Source organism: Phocoena sinus, chromosome 15 (genome assembly GCF_008692025.1).
Source record: "Phocoena sinus isolate mPhoSin1 chromosome 15, mPhoSin1.pri, whole genome shotgun sequence".
Taxonomy (NCBI): Eukaryota; Metazoa; Chordata; class Mammalia; order Artiodactyla; family Phocoenidae; genus Phocoena; species Phocoena sinus.
The window spans coordinates 14,146,769-14,162,489 of NC_045777.1; the positions used below are offsets into that span (position 1 = coordinate 14,146,769).

General features: G+C 45.4%; 1 protein-coding gene and 1 non-coding gene across 3 annotated transcripts in view; one reads left to right on the plus strand and one right to left on the minus strand.

The window, feature by feature from the left end:
• Positions 1-15,001, minus strand: part of EYA2 (EYA transcriptional coactivator and phosphatase 2) — a 256,403-nt gene extending 241,402 nt beyond the window's left edge. The window contains exon 1 of one of the 2 annotated variants that reach the window (XM_032606781.1): positions 14,632-15,001. The gene's annotated coding sequence lies outside the window, so the exon portion shown is untranslated. The remainder of the gene's footprint in view (positions 1-14,631) is intronic. The other variant, XM_032606780.1, reaches the window with a different exon arrangement.
• Positions 7,053-7,168, plus strand: LOC116741054. Its single transcript, XR_004346029.1, has one exon. It is a non-coding gene; the product is annotated as a U5 spliceosomal RNA (small nuclear RNA).
• Positions 15,002-15,721: the final 720 nt, after the last annotated feature.

Consider the following 15,721-nt stretch of genomic DNA (forward strand, 5'->3'; position numbering starts at 1 on the left):
TTGGCAGGGTTTTTGCTTGACTCAGCTTTGGGGTGGAGAAGGCAGAGTATGAATTCAGTGTCGTCAGCCTGGGCATCCCAGGTCTTCAGGGCCCTTGAACCCTCTCCTCACCCTCGCAGCCCCGCCACCCCTGACTAATTATTCAATTTTCCAATCACTTTGTGTGGAATCCTTCAAGGCCCCCCCTCCTTTTATCCCCTTTCACGTCTGTAGCCACTGGAAACTATCACCACAGTCCTTACGATGTGAACAACACAAGAAGTTCCTTGCCATTCTAAACAGTGGCTGACAACCATTTACGAAACCTGCAAACATTTCACCACTCCTAAATCAACCCCAGATGACAAAATAATCATCATCATGAAACTAATGGAAACCCGAAAGAGGATGGATTTGGACCATGTTTGTCATTACCCGTGATGAGGGGCGATCAGGAAAAAGTCTTGAGAAAGACGTGAAAATGAAGCAAGCTGATTGCTCCTTGGATGACGTCTCAGCCCCCATCCTCATGCGATTCAAGTCCTACTTTTTCCTGGAAACAACTGGTAGCATCTCTTGGCATCCTTCTGGTCAGGAATTGGTAAAAAGTAAAGAAAAGAGCGTCAGAGAAAGGCTCACTGTCTTGTCACTGAAATTAAGACTCCCAGGGTCTACGGCGATGTTTGGAAGAGCGTTCTCAAACTGCGAGCTTGCACCTGCATGCTGGTGGTTCCTCGTGATGATTTTAAAATCAGGACATTTCTCATAAAAGTCCAGATTTCAGTGTCTTTTGAAAAACCAGAACACATGGCAATATGGAATCAGCATTCCCCCTGGTTAATTACCCTGCTCATTTCATTAACTTCTTACCTGCCTGTCTGAATTTGCAATGATTGATTTCAGATTTAGGGCCTATGTTCTTTTAAAAAGTCATTTAACAATTCTGATACTACTGACTTCAGACATGCCTGATTGACACAGAATGGCTCTACCTGATGGGGCCCCTCCACCATGATTTCATCTCCGCCAGCCCCCTGTTTATTGGCCCCAGCCGTACTGGCCTCCAGGTGGCTCCCATCTGAGGGCTTTTGCCCTTGCTGTCTCTTCTTTCTAGAATATTCTTCCCCAGATATGGGCAGAGCTCACTCCAGCTCTGTGCTCAGAGGCCGCCTGCTCAGAGAGCCCTCCCCTGCCCCCCTCCCCCCCGCACTTTCTATCCACCTTCTCTTGATTTTTCCCCCCAGACTCATGACCATCTGACATTCTGTGTACTTTACACATTTAGGTTTTTATCTTTGGTCTTTCCCCACTCAACTGCAGCTCCATGAAGTAGATTTTGGTTGTTTCTGTTCTCTACTGTATTTCTCGTGTCCAGAGTAGGTCCTGGTACACAGCTGGTGCTCAGTACATATTTTCGAATGAATGAATGAAATTCCGTTTTCTGCATTCAAGAGGAAATGGAGGCGGGCTGAAGTGGAGGAGGAAGGTGAAAGGAGGCAAACCCAGACAGTCTGCACACCTGGTCACTGAAAACCCAGCAGTGGCTCTGGAGAAAAGGACATTTTCCATGTCAGAAGAAAGGGAATAAGAAGAAAAATGAAATCAGAGGCTACCACGGCGTTTGAGTTTGCACAGACAAGCGGGCAGGGTTTTTTGGAAGCGTTCTTCTCTGCCTCTGACCCGTGCTGCCCAAAGTCCAACTCTTCCTGGGAGGTGGGGGGAAGGGGGGTCCGCTCTGCCGGGCACCGGGCACGTGACAGGCAAGTCCCTCCCCCGAGGGCCGTGGTGTACTCATCCGCTTAGATTTTAATACCGGCGGGCTGGGCGTTCCAGGCTGCCTGCTGCGGACTTGTCTCTGCAACTTCTCACGTGGGGACGAGGAAAGCCAGTGTCTCTGACCTTTTCTGGAAAAACCTGAGCCGTTTTCCAGCTCGAGCCCCGCATGCCTGGGAATTTCCCTTCTCTTCCACTGCAAACTGTACCCAACTGCAACTGTGCCCCACCGTGAGATAGGATTTCCATAGTTACTTTTGCTCCAACAGGTAATAAACGGTATTGGACAATCAGATATCAGAGGCCCTTCTACGCAGGTCATGGTTGTTAACTCTGATGATGCAGATTCATGATCCTCACTTCCTAAGTGGGGAAACTGACGTTAGAAGAACTTAAGTAAACCCAAGGTCATGAGGATAGCAAGTAGTAGACTTGGACAGGCTGGCTCTTAACCCCTGTATTATGCTGCACCTGAGGCTGATAGAATACACCAATACATCCTTGTAAAATACTGAAAAATTACAATTAAGACCGCCGGTCCCTTTGTTTCCCTCTCATGCCTGTCCCTAATTAACTGTCCAGTTGAGTGAAGGTCAAAGAGAAGGAAAATTTAATTCTTTCTATGGTGGTTAAGGAGGCAGGGAGTGCAGGGGTTATGAAGACAACCTCTAGAACCATCTGCATACAAAGCCTGGCTCTACTCCTTAATTGCTGTGTGACCTCGAGCAAGTCACTTAACCTCTCTGTGCCTTACTTTCCTCCTGAAAATATGAATAGTAATAGACTTCCTTCATAGAATTGTTGTGAGGAATAAGTCAGTTGATCGCTATACTCAATCAGAACAGATCCTGTCATCGAGTAAGCACACAGAGGTCATTTTAATTAGCATAATATTCATCCAAAGGCCAGCCATTCCTCTTTCAAAGACGAAAGACAGAGACTGAATGTGTCCAGACACATGCTCTGAGATGACTTTACTAACATTCTTGACAGACTCATTTGTTTCACTTTATTCCCCTGAAAACTGAGTGCAGAACTGCAGTTCTGGTTAGTAGAAAATTCTGTTATTTGAGGCATTTGCTGTAAGCAGCTTGCAGGGACAAGCTTTGGGAATAAAGGATTTCATTTAAATGAAGAGATCTCGGGGAAAATTTCACATATTCAGATGCGTGTTTCTCTTTCTTCATTCATGAATCCTGCCATACCCGGATACCACTTTTGCTATAATTACCTGGTGGACTGGAGTTTTAAACCGTTTTTGTCTTATGCAGTTAAAAACATGTGAAACCATTTGTCTGAAATGCTTGCTATATCTTTTCCAAACACATAATAAGATAAAGACAGAACTCTAAAGAAAAATATTCATTCATGTTTTAAGTTAATATGGAAAGGGTACACCCCCCCCCCCCATTAAAAGAAGATTGCCCTTCAGAGACTAGTAGATTCTTCCAGAATGTGTGAAATCCCAAGACTGCAGCTACCTAGAGAACAGGAAGGAATATTCCCCAGGCAAAGTAAGCTTCACTTTCACTCTTCTCTTTGAGTACTTCTGGGGTTGGTGCAAGTAAGAACCAACACTCTCTGGATGAACAGGCCATGTTCCCATCCATCACTGTATTGAAACTCTCTAACAAACCCAATATGGATGGCATCCGCCCCATGAACTGGGGAAGAGTCTGGGGCTCTGAGAGCCCAAGTCCTCTGCCCAATGTCACACAGCTGGTAGGTGGTGGAGTGGGGAGTCCATTCCATGCGCTCCCCATCAGCTGCCTAACCTCCTTTATCTCTGCCTTTGGGCCCCACATCACAGCCTAGGACCCAGCACGGTCTGAGGAGGAGGTCATGCCCCCCCCCCCCCCCGGTTGGCAAGAAATGCCAGAGGTTCTTAAGAAATGTCACCTAGAGAAGGATGTCATGATCCACTGCCATTCCTTTTTCCATTTGTTGTTTTAGAAGGTGTCCATTCATTCTCAATGGAAACGCCACAAAAACGGGCTCACTGAGGATGAAGGATGCTATTGAAAGGTAAGAAGAGAACGTCAGTAAAGGTCAGTGGGTCACAGAGAAGTCCTCTGGGATAGTCTGCGCCCTTGTCCTAGGAGGGCTGCAGGTCACGTGGTAGAACCATCCTGTGCTTTGGGTCAGAGAGACCGGGAATGTCATTGGGCAGCCACTAGACCTGTGCAAGCCTCAGTTTTCCCATTTGTTAATCAAAACACAAATGTCATGGGATTTTTTTTTTTTTTTTTTTGGAGAGGATTAAATGAGCTTGGTGAAAGTGTCTGGCATATCATAACTCCTGTGAGAGATTTTAAAATCTACTTCTTCCCTCTCCAATTCCCCTCCCTGAATATTGAGATGATTTTGATTCAAAATTCTCAGATAAAGGCATACCTGTATGCCTTTAATTCTTCAAAGTCCCAAAAGTCTGGGGAAGTTTCATTCATTAGATAATAGCACAAGGTAGCACAGGGAACTACAGTCAATATCTTGTAATAACATACAATGGAAAAGAATCTGAAAAAGAATATATATATATACACACATACATATATGTATATATATGTATAACTGAATCACTTTGCTGTACACCTGAAACTAATTCAACATTGTAAATTAACTAATTATTATTACTATAATATATCACTATATTAACTATATTATTATTGTATAATAACTTCAATTAAAAAAAATGATTTTAAAAAACCATCAATAGGGACAGCTAATTCTTACATCCTCTCACTACAGGCCTATGGAGTAGGTATTTTATCTCTGTTCTATGATATGGAAACTGAGGCATAGTTAGGGGAGACAGAGCTGGGATTTGAACCAGCAGCTGAGCTCTCAGATCTCAGCTTTCACTGATATACCACACCTGACGAAGACCAGAATTTATAGTAGCTTAGCTGGTAGAGCATATCAGATCTGGAACGTTCGGAGCAGGTACCTTTCAAAGCTGGGGTTAGGAGTGGGCCACGCGTCTTTGGCAGGATAAGGTAGCAGAAGAAAAATGAGTAATCTTTTGCTTTTCTTTTTCAATTCATTAAGGTTTGTTGGGGTAAGCAAGAACCTCATTTTTTTTCTTCCCATGACTTCCCTTTCATTTTAAAGGGGAAACGTGCGTGCATTTCAAAGACCGCTCAATAGCAGCGCTGAAGTCTCAAGTTCAATCACAATGTCCCCATTGTGGCCGGGGGACTCTTTGGCCTTTAAGCTTGGGTTATAAAAATTTGGTCTGAGCCCAAAGTCTGGCTTTAATAGAATATTTTAATTTTGTTTAATGAATATAATATTAAATCTGTTTGGCAGTTTTAAAATGTGTTATTTTATTTTCAAATTAAAATTTACTAATGTTCAGTGCTTTCCTGGGGGCGGGAGGGAGGCAAGGAGTAGGTGTGATAATAATACAAGCTACCATTTATTGAGGGCTTACTATGTGCCAGACACCCTGCTACCTCTTTTAAGCCTCCCAACCTCCTAACGTACAGCGACCGTTGCCTCCACTGTTTGGGAAGTTGAGTGGGGCTCAGTCCCCAACCCGAGACAGCATAGTTAGTGAGTGATGGACTTAAGGTTCAGACCAAACTGTCTGAGTTCAGGGTCTCTGTTATTAACCACTGCCCTACATTCTCTTGATGCTGAAAAAGGACTCCACTGACCAAGAGCTTAAAGGCACATCATTGGCCCAGTATGTAATTCCCTATAACCTCAAAGGTAATGACAGCTGGCTTGAGCATAATAGCTGGCTTACTGAGCATTCAATGTGGGCAGGCACTGCAGCAAAGCAAAGTGTTTTACATGTACTGACTCATTTAAGTTTTCACAGTGGCCTTCTGAAGCAGTTATTATTGTCATTATCATCATCCCCATTTTACAGAGGGGAAGCTGAGGCTCAGAGAGCTTAGGGTCATGTAAGCTTGTAAATAATACATTTAAGCTTAAATGATAATAACAACAATAATACAGTAGCCGACTCTGATATAGCTCGTACTCTTTGCCATGTACTGCTGCAAACACTTTATATTTATTAGCTTGATCTCCATGATAACCACCCTGTGTTACAGGTGAAGAAACTGAGGCACATAGAAGTTAGGTAACTTGCCCCAAACTAAATAGTTGGTTAATGCTGAGCAAGGATTTGAACCCAAGCAGCCTGGCTCCTGGCTCACAAATCTTAAGAGATTCATGCTCTTAATCTCTAGGCTGTAAGTCAGAGCCAAGGCTTGAATTTGGAAAGATTCTCCCTTTTCCTACCTGTTCTCCCCACCACCTCTTAAGGGTAGCAGAAGGTCATTGTCTGTCTGAGGCAGGGAGTAAGCCATGGGCATTGTCCGACACAGTTCTAGGCACAGAAGCCAGTGTACTGCTCTTAACAAGTTGGGCATGGCTTCTTTGAATAAGAGTCTGCAAAGTTGGGTCTTTCTCTCCATCCTTCTGCTTGAATATTAGAAAGCTCAAGAAGTCATATCTCTGCCCCCTGAAACCTCAAAGGGAAAGAAGAGGCAGGGTGATATTGGTGAAAACACCCTGGGATCCTGCCATCAGAGGTGCCAGATTGGGTCCTTCTTGCCTTTGGGTCGCCAGTAATTAGCCCAATGCCTAGAACACAGCTCAGTAAATAATGCTGAATAAATGAGGGAAAGAATGAATGCATTTGGAACTTTCCCCCATCACCATGCAATGCGTGAGGCACGTAGGAGGCACTCAATAAATAATAAATCAGTGAAATGGTATATGTAATGTCCCAAGTGCACGATCTTCCTTGTCAACAAAATCTGTCTTGTCAGATTGCAATAGCTCAGGGGTCAGCAAACATTCTGTAGAAGGCCATGCAGTCCCTATAGTAACTACTCAACTCTGCTAGCACAGAAGGGGCCACAGACAATAGCTTAGACCAGCTAACTGCAGTGATGCAGCCACCATTTCAACAGATTTCAACTCTAAACTTCAGTTATTCTACAAGGACAGGCTCAAGATTCTGTGAGAATCAGGTGATGTCTCTTATTTTGAACCCAACTTTTATACCTGACCATCACTTAATATCCTCCAAGCAAAACGATTGGAGACTGACTTTAAAATCTAGCTCTCCAGGGCAGACATGTAGAGAAAACGTAGCTCTCATTACATGAGCATGCGTGGGGTGGGGTGGACGTGGAGGCTGGATATCCTAGTGGTTAGGAATCAAAACTGGGTTCAATCCTGGTTCTGACATGAGCCATATAACCTTGGACGAGTTACTTCTCCATGAGACTCAATTTTCGCATCTGTAAAATAGGGGTGATAATAATAGCACATTCCTAACACTCTGGTTTCTCTTCAGAACGCATAAATCTTTCGCCTTTTACTAAAGATTTCCGTGGAGAGAAACAATTCCGAGTTTCTACCCAATTTTTTGAGGCCTTAAAAAAAAAAAAATAATAGCACATTCCATCTAAGGCTATTGGGAGTCAGAAATGTAAGTGTTTGCTTTGCACAGTGCCTGGCACATAGTAAGTGTTCAATAACTATGGGCCACTCGTTATTCTCAAACAAACCTTGTGTCTTTTTAAAAAACAGAACAAAAAAACAGTTCACTAAAAATAGGCACAAAGAAACGGCAGCAAAGCTGCAGGGAAAGACATTTCCAAATCAGTTTCCTAAAGACACAGCAAGGCATTCCAGAGCTCCCGAGGTGTCAGAAAACTCTCCACTCTAGATCAAACCACTAGCAAGTCCCCTAATCTCTCTGCTCACCCCCCATCCCCCCAAAAGCCTGCTTCTGTGTCCTTTTATCACTTTGTCTTTCTTGTGGGTGCCAGAGCAACGCTGAAGACATTCGGAGCGTTTCAGACATTTGCTGTGTTTAAGACATTCTTTCTCCCCTCCCACCCCCCTTTCCTCCACACTCCAAAATTAAAGTCTCCGGGGAGTATGGTCTCTTTAGCAAGAGGAGAACACCAGAGAGCCCCGGTGGCCCGTCACAGACCGGAGGTGAATAATCTTCCCGGCTCCATTCTTTTTCACGGCTGGATGGGGCCAAAACTTTGTTTACAACACAAGCGGCAAGTCACAACTTGTTATGCCACATGACACCCTCCAAGCCGCGAGTCACCGCTTCCCTCTACTGTACCAGTCGCACAAAAGGCCAGAGGTGCAGGAATCTGCCCCCTGTGCTCCTCCCCCCCCCAACCCCCTTCCCAACTGGGAAGGGCATTCAGACCTTTGCTGGGGAGACAAGTGTTTCTAGAACACCGTGAAACAAAAGTCCCCATACGTGCAAATAATACACACCCACAAAAGAAAACAACCTTTTTTGCAGCGATACCCTTTCTGTTTTCCTATGAGGAGGTTTTCTCCCTGCGTGGAATTTCCATCAGCACTGGTGCTGATACCAAACTCGGCGATGCAGCGGACGTGCTCCGCATTTCGGGGAGCTGCCCATCAACGAAGACCTAAAGGTTTGTACTTACACGTTGCACCCCACATGCCAAAAAAACATGTATGTGTTCCCAGGAACAAAAAAATTGTTCTGGAAACTACCAACACCTTAACCACTAAGTTACTACAGAAGGGGGTGGGAGGTGAAGAAATTGACCAGAAGGAACGCAAGCCATTTTTGACCTTTGGCTTCTGCATATCCAAACAGCAGGAAAGAAAGATCTCCTTTGGAGGAAGGGGTGCCCTGGAACCCGCTTTCTCAGTGGAGCTGTGAGAGGGAGTGATCCAAAGGAGATGGGAATTCCAGCCCTCCCCTCTCGCTTTACCCCAAGAACATCTTCGGAACCCAAATCAAATCGAGATCTTTCAACCGTGGACTCAGAAACCCCCTTTCTGCGTCCACTTGAATCAAACACATCAAACCGGCAGGAATTTGACTTGGCCGAGGTGAGGAGAACTGGTGGTTTTCGCCCTGTTTTGGTGACCTTCAAGGGCTTATTTATGCACTTCAAACTCATGACCTAATACATGTTGGTTTGGCTTCTCTTCTCATAATAGCAGCCTGTAAAAAGCTTTTGAGAATTCCCCGTGTTTTCTTATTTTGGGTCAAGAAAATAAAATCGATATCTAAGTAACCTTAAAAAAAAAAACTCAGCCTGCACAATCTAAAAATTTGGAATGTTTCCACTACGACTACGGCTATCTCTGAAAGCCTCAAGATCATCAGAGTTAAGCCCCACATCTGCCATTTTTAAGGTGAGATATTTGGTAACAGCATATGTGAGAATTAGCTAAGAGGGACTTTTTGACATAAGTCAAACAATGACATTTAAAACTCACGTTAAAGCAATTACCGTGCGGAATTTTTCCGTGTTTTTCCCATTTCTCAATCAGAAGTGTATATGTTTTCAACATAGTTTCTTGCTGTAATTTTCTTTCTTGGCAAACCACATCTTACCATGAAACCCAAAGTATGCATGCTACAGAAACAATAATGGTTGAAACAGACTCGGCCGCCTCTGGCATGATTTTTCTTTGCAAAATTAAAACATCTTTTGGCTAATATACTGTACATTTCAGTTATGAAAGACCATTCTTGGGAGATGAACAGAAAAGAAAGGGGAGCTAACAGATTCAGCTGATGCGAGACAAAAGTAAGTTGCTGTCTTCAGACAGTGGTCAAACCCTCCAGTTCCTCATCCTTTGGGGGGAAAAAATGTCGATTTTATCATTTTTTCCTTTGGTTAAAATCACAGAGAGCTGACAGTTCTCAGAATGATTATGAGTAGATATGTACGGATATGTTAAATCTGGGAATGCACAGATTTTTAAAATCTAACTTTACTAGATCTTCAAAAGGAAACTAGAGGGGAAAAAAATCCAGTGCCATTGAAATCACAACCCGTTTTCATGTCATTGACACACTACTGCGGAAACTAAGTGACAAAATAATTTCTGGCCTCTTTTAAATCCTTGGTTCATTTAAAAATATGTCTAAATGGACATTACGGGGCAAAGACAATCGGCCACGTGCACATTCTCAAGACCAGTGAGAAGTAAACCTGTCTCCCTTGGCTGTCTGTTTCTCTGAGCTCCTGTTTTAAATTTCTGCACATATACGAAAGCAGAGGCAGCTTTTGCAAAAAAAGCACCAGCAGCCACATCTGCGCCCTCACTAGTATCATCAGATGGGTGATGACAGGGATGACGAAGCCCTGCTTTCTACAGACCTGGGTCTGTGTGCAGAGACCCCCTCATCCATCCCTCTAGGCTTCATCCCAAAGTGGGGGCCCTCCCAGCCCTCCCCGACCCTCAGGCCGCCTGTCCCAGATTCAGGCAACCTCCAGCCTCCCCTAACCTTCAAAGTGGCAAAGATAAATCGTTCCGGTTACCTGACTCTTGGGACCACCTGTTCCAAATTATTCTTTGCTCTCCAAATGTTTATAATCTAACCCCCAAGCAACAACCCACCCATAGCGATCCAGCACCTTCCGGTAAACTGGATTTGGACAGCCTACCGTAACATTTTAGGGCCTTGCCACTGCCGGTAAATTTATTGACTCTTTTTAGGAACTAAAATGGGTGGCGTTATAGTATTGAAGGAACAAATCAAATTAGCCCTTGTAAATAGTCGTATTCTTTTCCCTTTACACAACCATGTACAACCTTCTAAATATCATGACTCACCAGAGTCCAGATTTGTGTTTTCTAAATACTTAATACGATTTTTCTGCCATCTAAGACAACAGCAAAAAACATCAGGGTAGAGTCAGAAAATAATCGTGTTCAGCGCATTTAAAACTATCCAAATTCAGCATCTCTCTCCAAGGGAAACGAGAGCAGAAATGTTCTCTGAGGCAAGGTTTTCATAGCCCCGTCGGCAGAGGGCTGAAGGCCTAGATTCTGGCCTCACTCACTCTTCAGCCTCTCGTAAGTCATTTGACTTGTGACTCAGTTTCTTTGTTAACAAAGTTGGCAAAATAATAATAGTAATAGTAAAAAATAATAATAATAATAATAGGAATACCTAACTCAAAATGTTGTTGTGAGAGCCATCCTGAAAATACAGGTCAAGAGCTGATTTCAGGCCTGGCATGTAAATGCTCAGCTATTTTTCATCATTATTAAATACACGGATATAACTTAAGCAGAGAGACATGGCAAAGGCACCAACAGAATGAACGTGAGCATAAAGAAAGAAAAAAAAGCAGCAAAAAAAAAAAGAAAAAATTTAAAGCCTGTGGCTTTCTTCATCCTCTTCCTCTCAATCTACCTGGCAGGTACTCTCATATCTTGAAACTGATTTTAAATCACACGCAACAAAGAACTAGTCCTGGCCCCTCTGATTCCTTTACAGCAAGACAGTGGGTCTGAGACAGTCATTTCAAGTATTTGTCACCTGATTGAGGGGGTTTATCCTCGGATTAGAAGAGATGTTAGTTAAACACCATTAGGCCAGTTACGATCTTCAAATAGGAAGATGAAGCATTGTCTCCAGCTAATTCTCTGCTAATTGTTTCCCTACCGGAGCCTCCTTTTTGTTTTGTATGTTTGGGACTGTTTGAACAGCCACAAACGGTAGGGGGACAAAAAGTGGGCCCTTCCAAAGGCTGTTATGATATTGGGGGATGGGGGGTCAGGGCGAAAGATGGAGAGTGAGCAAGGCCTTGTGGGGAGAGTGAGTGTATGTGTGTGTTTTCTGTCAACAGGCCGTGTTTTCTCAGCTCTGGGGTTAATTCTCTGTAAAGAGATTCCTTTTGATCCAAGTCCACCGACTCCTTTTTCAGAGCAGATAGCTAGAAAAAAAAGTTTCCTTCCATCAACAAAGCCCAGTCTTGGCAAGAGTCAGAAGGTTCAGCCTTTGGAGGTAACTGAATAACCAGCCACTTCACCTCCACAAACCCCCCAGATAAGGAGAACTACATCAGGAGAACGAGGTAAAAAATCTTTGGGGGAGAAAGTTATCCTCTCCCAGAAGGAACTGATATCAGACCGGAGAGCCCTGCATTTTACCTGTGCCTAGTGGAGAGGAAGCCTCTCCACCCAGTCTACACCCACACACACTCAACATTCCAACACTCAACACTACACCTCAGACCTGTGGCCACTGCCTAATACTTATGGTTTTACTTCTTCCCCAAGCATTTTTATGCTAAGCAGGCCTGTCCCACAAAGACAAAACTCAACGCCTGTTGCAAGGCATCTCCTTGGAGAAGATGATGCGTGGTGTGTGGTGTGCTTGGATATTGAGGGCCAGGCAAAAATCTAAGCAAGATATCTCCACTCCCTTCATTTTTTCCTGACAGCCATGGGCTCTTTCTGCCGAGAGAGAGAGGCATCTGTCATGAGCTGCTAGGAACCCCACTTATGCACCATCACGGCCTGTGATTTTATTGTACAAGAAGTTTATTGCTGGCCTAATTAGTTTCAAACTGGGCATTCCAGCTGAGGACACCTAAAAAACATCTGGTGGAAGGAGTAAGAATGAGTCCTCGTTTCAGAGCTGGTTAGGTTGGCTTTCGGCAGAACTCTGGTCTCCTGCGCCTGACTCAAGTAATCTTTGGAAAAGTAACTGAAAAAAGAAGGAAAGGGAAAGGAGTCGTCTTGTCCTGGGGGAACCCAAAACGTCTTCAAGTGGACGTGCCTGGATTGTGGATACCTTTTTTCAAACTGCCCGGGGTCTCAGGAGCCAGCTCAACCTAATTCAAAATATACTTAGCTACATCGCCTTTTTTTTTTTTTTTTTCCGACGACTATTTTGCTTTCCCAACAGCAGCTAGCATTTTATCAATTTATCCGTCTGGAACAAGGCTTGTGATCCCTTACATACAATTTAAACCAGAAGTAATACCGCCTATTTGAAACAGCATGTCTTGGGTGTTTTTGCCAAATGGTAATCCCATAACAAGCCAACAAATCATATTTCTTTATGATGTGTTTAATATAACACAAAAGGCATAAAAAGAAGATTCTAAAACTCCAGTGATTAAATCATCTTTTTTAAAAAAAAATCTCAAAATATTGGGATGACATTTTGTTGTATTTCCTTTAGTTATTTCATATTAGGAAAGATGTATGTGTTTATAGAATATTCTCATACACGCAGCCACTACACTAGGTGAGCTATCTCAAGACAGGAAAAATGCCAAGACCTTTCAGATAAAATAGTTAATCATATCGTGAAGCTAAAGTTATAAGAATGGAGCTATTAACTAACTTGGTATGGGACACATGAACTGCTTTTTTAAAAGTTCAAGTCCTTTCAAATATAGCCACCTGGGTCGAAATCGCAAAATTTAGAATTTCCTCAAAAGGCGAGGAGACCTGGAATACAAACGTGATTTTATGCTTAGTCTAAAGCAAGATTCAAACCGTCACCATTTGTAACATAAATTACTTATTAACTTTTCCTAGTCTGAGGATGTCTAAATGCAAAGAAGTATAAAGTTTAAGGGGCTTAAGGTGATGGGGAGAGAAAAGTCAAAAAAAAAAAAAAAGGAAAGAAACTTTCTTGGGTAAAGTTGCCTGAAAGATTTTTTTCACAAACATTATTTTAAAAAGGAGGTCCTCCTTCTCTCCCCCCACCCCCAAAAGGGCCATAGGCTGGTAAAGCGGCTACTAGCTCATACTCTGCTAGTAGAAATTTTACTCAAGCAAGACAGAGCTCGCGAAATAGATTCGGTTTGAAACACAATTGTCCGCTGGTTATAATTTCCTTTGGAAGGGAGCTCCCTAACTCAAACCCAATTCAGCACTCAGATTCTCACCTGATGTTTGTAAATCATTATACCTCCGCTCTGCCTTGCCCACAACACCCAACTCCGATGTTCACTCATTTCACTGCACCTCGTAATTAAAAAGTACCTCCACCAGGGGTGATTTATATCTACCTCAACGTTATATATACATACATAAAAGTAATTCTGAAGATTACGTTGCATTTCGGGGAAAGGGGGGAGAAAAGAAAACGGTATCCATCAAAACCGCGGCATCAGTCTTGCTTCTTAAAGAGCATTCGCGACGCAGCAACATGTACGCTCGCTGTCAACTCTTAGCCCAGGCGAGGCTTCGTTTAGGGGAAGTAGGAAACTCGCACCCGTCAAAGCGCTTCACTTTCAGCAGCTGAGGATTTTGCGCCCTGAGGATTTTGTGATGCGAATGTTTTTCCCTGTCAAGCTGTCCTAATATTCCTTGAGTTTATAACCTATTTGCTTGGGGGCAGGGAATATATTTAAGGGCCAGTACGGCCGTTTAACCTCCAGGCTGCAAGGCTAAAAAACCATTCCATTCTCCGCTTTGTCCCATTACAACAAAACCCTCGCTTCCTTCTAAGCATCCTTTTGATATTCCAAGTTTCAACTCCAACTTCAGCCAGCGCCAGGACGCGGGTTCCGGTACAAAGCCGGGAGAGCTGGACCAGCGCGGGCCAAGCGCAAACGGACTTTAAAAAAAGAAATGCAGCTAGAAAAAAGGCTCGGTGGGCCATTCCAGCCCCATCCCGGGAATTCCAGCCATTTGCTCCACCGTTGCCCCATAACCAGCGCCCGAGGGCGTGAGTTTGGCTCCCGGCGCCTCCTGGTCCGGTTAGAGGAGTGCCCCTCATCGCGAGCCACCCGGGCCATAAAACGAACCAAACGCGGAGGACCCAGGCGAGTCTACACCGCCTGCGCTCTATGCACTTGTCCCGCGTGCGGTAGTGCAAACTTCAGGGTCGTCGCCTCCCGGGCGCACGGAGAAACTGAGGCCTGGAGCCCAGGACAGACTCTCCCGAGACAGGATCTGCCCACTGTCCCCGCTGCCCTTGTGCCTGAGGCGCCCTGGGAGCCCCGGGCGCCCCGACAGCTGCGGAGGCCCCGGCTGGCCGAGTGCGGGAGAGACGCCCCAGGCCAGGGGGTCCGGGTCAACCCCGGCCCGGCGAATCGCGGCGGGCGGCCCGGGCTGGGCGCAGCGGTTGGTACTCACCGCGCGCAGTGGAGAGGGCGCCCCGGTGCGGTGCGGTGCGGTGCCGGCGGCCGGGCGGGCGCGGGTCGGACGCGGCCGGGCTGACTGCGGCGGGCACGTTGCTACCTCTGCTGCCGCCGTTGCCTCCGCCTCCTGGGCTGCCGCGGCCGCTGCCTGCGCTGGGAGGACCGGCCCCTTCCCCTCCCTCGGCCGGGCCCTCCCTCTGCCCCCGCCCGGGTCCCCGCGCCGCGGCGTGGGTGCGTGGGGGCGCCAAGGCGCGACGCCTGGCTCCGCGGGCGCACACCCCCGGCGGCTGGACGCGCGGCGCGGCGCTTCGGCCCTGCAGCTGCCTCCGCGCTGTTCTCTGCGCCTGCCGCCCAGCCGGACGCGCTAGCTCCAGCCGGTCCTAGAGGAGGCGAGGGCCCAGCCTCCTCCCCACCCACCGACACCCACACCTCCTCCCTCTGCAACCCAGGCATGGCCCCCGAGAAGAGAAAGACTGCTTGGAAGGGACCTCAAGGGTGACACTGAATTCATTCATTCAATCATTCATTCAACGTATATGGAATATCTACTGCGCCAGGTACAGCTCCTCGGAGATTCAGCTAGAACAAGACAGACTAGTTTTGTGCCTTCCCGGAACTTATTCTCACATGGGGAGACAGACCGTAAACAAACAATCAAGTAAAGAATCAAGACAACTTCAGAAAGTTATCATTATTATGGAGGGGGAAAAATTATGTTCTGGAGCAAGGGAACCGTAATCTTGGCTGGAGTAGTCAGGGAAGACCTCTTTGAGGAGGCGACATCTGTAGGATGAGAAAGTGCCATTTTTGGTTATATCTGCAGGAGGAGAGTTCAAGAATCTCCTTTTACCCATTTTACAGGTAGGGGAAACTGAAGTCCCAAGAACTTAATTGGCTTACCCAAAGTCAGTGGTATAAGCCCCTCCACACATACCCTCAAATTAAGGCACCCCACTTGCTTCATCCTCTCCTGGCCACCTGTTTCAATCTTCCCCATAATAAACTTATGAACAGAGTCTACGCAGCATTTTTCTCCCTCTCACGCACTTTCTAATATTTATGAAGCCCTGTTATGGAACACTTGG